The 4,650-nt window shown below is 37.8% G+C and overlaps 1 non-coding gene across 1 annotated transcript; it reads left to right on the top strand.

Annotated features, from left to right (window-relative positions):
• The first annotated feature begins 1,586 nt into the window (after nucleotides 1–1,586).
• On the top strand, nucleotides 1,587–1,691 carry LOC121206604 (small nucleolar RNA R71). The gene has a single exon (XR_005901669.1). It is a non-coding gene; the product is annotated as a small nucleolar RNA R71 (small nucleolar RNA).
• The last annotated feature ends 2,959 nt before the right edge of the window (nucleotides 1,692–4,650 follow it).

The following is a 4,650-nucleotide window of genomic DNA, read 5'->3' as shown; positions in this document are numbered from 1 at the left end:
GATTTCCTGAAAAGAATCATGAGCAGCATGATCAATAGAGTCAATAAAATAACATGAGTCATCTTGTTCCCTAGAAAATCTGATGGCATTTCTTCGTCACCTACTCTAAGTACCATTTTAAAAATGATTTCTTCGTCACCTACTCTAAGTACCATTTTACCATCACCTACATCAATAACAACCCTAGCAGTGCCTAAAAATGGACGCCCTAAGATTAAAGGCACTTCAACATCTTTATCCATATCAAGCACAATGAAGTCAATAGAGAATATAAATTTATCTACTTTTACAAGTATATCCTCTATAATACCCCTAGGATATTTAACAGATCTATCAGCTAGTTGAATACTCATCCTAGTGGGTTTAGGTTCCCTAAGAACAAGTTGTTTAAACATTTTATATGGCATCAAATTAATGCTAGCACCTAAATCAGCTAATGCATTATCAACGTTAAAACTACCAATTAAGCAGGGTATAGTAAAACTTCTTAGATCTTTTAGTTTGGTTCGCAGTTTGTTTTGGAGTATAGCCGAATACATTCCTCATTAAGTTCCACTATAGATAAGTCTTCAAACTTTCTTTTGTTTGTTAGTCTCCTTTAAAAATTTTGCGTATGTAGGCATCTGCGATATAGCTTCAACAAAAGGTAAGTTAATATGTAGTTGTTTAAAAAGTTCAAGGAATTTACCAAATCGTGCATCCATGCGGTCTTTCTTTAACTTTTCTGGGTATGGAATTGGTGGTTTATATTCCTTCGGAATTGGATTGGCATTGCTTTCAAGTTTTACCTCCTCTCCTTTGCTTTTGTCAGCTTCTTATTGTGGCACACTTTCCCACTCCTCAGTGTAACTGCTTTCACATGTGCTTTTGGATTGGGTTGGGTGTTACTAGGTAGATTTTCTGGTGCTCTTTCTGAAATCATCTTAGCTAGCTGTCCAATTTGAGTTTCGAGCCTTTGGATCGATGCTTGTTGATTTTTGAGTGCCGTCTCGATATTCTAAAAATGAGTCTCTGACATCAAGATGAATTTGGTTAGAATCTCCTCAAGGTTCGACTTTTTCTCCTGCTGGTATGGTGGCTGCTGAAAGCCTGGAAGGGGTGGTGGTTTCTAATTTCCTTGGCCTCCCCATGAAAAATTTGGATGATTCCTCCAACCTGCATTGTAAGTATCGCTATAAGGATTGTTTTGAGATCGAGGATTATTACCTATATAATTTAACCGCTCGTTCTCCATGTTATGGCCATAAGGTGGGTATTCTGTATTGCTCGATCCACCTCCATTTGCTTCGTACTGCATTACTGGGTGAACCTGTGAAGAACTAAGAAAACCATCAATTTTCTTATTCAAGAGTTCTACCTTATTAGAGAGCATGGTGACCGAATCGACATTATAAATGCTGGCTATTTTCGTTGGCTTTGTTCTTATGACTTGCCACTGATAGTTATTCAGTGACATCTCCTCTATAAATTCATAGGCATCTTCAAGTGTTTTATTATTGATGGTTCCGCCAGCAGCTGCGTCCACCATTTGTCGAGTCGAAGGGTTCAGGCCATTATGAAAGGTTTGAACTTGTAGCTAGAGTGGTAACCTATGGTGAGGGCATCTTCGTAAAAGGTCTTTATCTCTCCCATGCATCGTAGAGTGTTTCTAAATCCATCTGCACAAAAGAAGAGATATCATTACGTAATTTAGCCATTTTAGTCGGAGGAAAATATTTAAGTAAAAACTTTTCGGTCATTTGTTCCCAAGTAGTAATTGACCCTTGTGGTAACGAGTTCAACCACTATTTAGCTTTGTTCCTTAATGAAAAGGAAACAACCGAAGACGTATGGAATCATCAGAAACGCCATTGATTTTAAATGTATCGCATAGTTCCAAAAAGTTGCCAAGTGAGCGTTGGGATCTTCGTCCTGCAAACCATCAAACTGAACAAATTGCCATATCATTTGAATTGCGTTAGGTTTTAGTTCAAAAGTATTTGCAGCTACAGGAAGTCTAACTATGCTCGATTCAGTACCTGTTAAAGAAGTTTTAGCATAATCATACATAGTGCGCGGAGCAGGATTTTGATTAACAGCAATCGTAGGAGATAGCGGATTTTCTTGGTTCTCAGCCATCTCTTCGGTAGTGGTTGAAGTATCTTCCTCTTGCTCTTCTGTGTAACGTAAGCTTCGCCTTATTTCTCTTTGGTTTCTGCGAACTGTGCGATCGATCTCGCTATCAAAAAGTAATGGTCCTGACGGGTTTCTTCTAGTCATAAACTATAAGAACCTATCAGAAAAAGAGAAAAAGAAGAATTAGTAATAAAAATTAGAATAAAATTTAAATTGCAGTAAAAGTAAATGGCTAAAGTAATAAAAATCGAGTGTTCGTAATATCTTAGTTCCCCGGCTATGACGCCAAAAACTTGATACCTGATGTTCGTGATAGGTTTTAAATATTTATAATGAATCGTTCTTGAAACTAACTATTATCACGATGAAGGCAAGTGTACCTATCGAACAGTAGTATAGCTTTAGCAAGACCGGATTGTCGAACCCAAAGGAACTAAAAGTACTAGTAATGGCTGTCTTTCTATTATCTAGCCTAAGAATAATAGAGTTTGTTTTAACTAACTAATTAACTAAACTAAGAATTCATAGAAAATAGAATTGGGGAATTACGTTTGGAAAAATGATTGAATTAAGACAATACCTAAAGAAAAATCCACCTAGACTTCACTTGTTATTTGACTCTGAATCGGACAATTTATTCATTTGACTTGATCCGTAGAAATCCCTAAGTTATATTATTATCCCTCTCGAGACTAACAATGTAACACCCCGAACCCGAGACCGACACCGGAGTCGAACACGAGGTGTTAACAGACTTTAAACCCCTTATAAAAAATATTTCCCAGACACTGCCAATCTGCGTACTAGTCGCTTTAAAAATCATATCTTGAGTTTCACAACTCGAAAATCAGTTTCGTGATTCTTCCCTGAAACTAGACTCATATGCCCATCTACATATTTTTTTCTAGAATTTTTGGTCGGGCCAATTAGTACAGTTTATTAGTCAAAGTCTTCCATGTTACAGGGATCGACTACCCTGACCTTTGCGCATTACGACTTGGATATCTCCTTGTACAGGGCTCCAATACTGATGCCGTTTGTTTCTATAGAAACTAGACTCAGAGAGGAATCTATAAATATATTGTATGACTCCTAATTATCTCTGGTTAATTTATAATGAATTTCCAAAGTCGGAACAGGGAATCCAGAAACCGTTCTGGCCCTGTCTCACGAGAACCTGAATATCTCTTAACATACTGTCCGTATGATTGTTTCGTTACTTTCCTATGAAAGTAGATTCATCAAGGTTTGTTTACATAATTTATTCACTATTTAATTCCATTCATACTATTTTTAGTGATTTTCCAAATCTACATCACTGCTGCTGTCAGCATCTGCCTTTAAGGTAGACTTTACCTATTTCATGGTTTCCATGATTCAACTAGCCCTTTTTGCATAAATAGCACAATTTATGAAAGTGATTAACCATCCCCGTGGCCAATCCTTGTCAAGCATATCCACACCAAATGATTATAACATTATACTCAAACACATATAAGCCATTTTCGCATGGCTATCCAAAATTTATACAAGTCCAAAGGGTCCACGACCCACAACAAACGGGTAGTCCTATACATGCCATTTCGAAGTTCAACCAAAATTGTACCAAAAGGGGGGGCTTTGATAGTGTGGGCGACTTTGACTTCAAGATCCCGAGTCCGATAGCTGGAGAACCAAATCTATAAAACAGAGGAGCAATGAAACGGAGTAAGCAATTTATGCTTAGTAAGTTTTGAGCAAGGAATTCCAGCACAACAAAAGTATAGCGTTCATATAGCTAAACGGATAATTTCATATGCACAAATTTACGATATCGTACTTGCTTCACATTATCAACCCTTATGTACATACACAAAAGATCAACTCAGCCAAAGGCCGGTAGCTCATTTATCAACTGAGCGAATACTTATTTGTAAGGGCTCAACGAAATTCAAGCACATACGAAACATACCTCAATGTTGGGATGTTTCGAGAGTATTAACTGGAATTTTACAGCAAGTTCATTCATTCCCAAATCACGTACCTTCGAAATTTAACCGGATATAGCTCCTCGTTCAAATGCCTTCGGGACATAGCCCGGTTATAGTAATTCGCACAAATGCCTTCGGGACTTAACCCGGATTTAGTAACTCGCACAAATGCCTTCGGGCTTAGCCCGGAAATAGTATCTCGCACAAATGCCTTCGGGCTTAGCCCGGAATTAGTATCTCGCACAAATGCCTTCGGATCTTAGTCCGGATATTGTCACTTAGCACAAGCCTTCGGGACTTAGCCCGGACATCATTCAAATAACCATGCACATTTAACAATAAATCATGGCCCATTCGCATTTCATTTTCGTTAGCAAAACTCAAACACAAGACATTTATCATTCTTGCAAATTCGGCTCAATAGCCACACAAAGAGCATGATTTTAATTTGCTTAAAACATGATCTAATCACATCATAATTTAAGCTCTCTTACTCAAGAACTTACCTCGGGTGTTGTCGAACGATTCCGATAGCTATTCGACCACTTTTTCCTTCCCTTTATCG

The sequence above is a fragment of the Gossypium hirsutum genome, chromosome A01, assembly GCF_007990345.1.
Source record: "Gossypium hirsutum isolate 1008001.06 chromosome A01, Gossypium_hirsutum_v2.1, whole genome shotgun sequence".
Lineage (NCBI taxonomy): Eukaryota > Viridiplantae > Streptophyta > Magnoliopsida > Malvales > Malvaceae > Gossypium > Gossypium hirsutum.
Note: the sequence above shows the minus strand (reverse complement) of the source record. Positions and strands in the feature narration are given on the sequence as shown.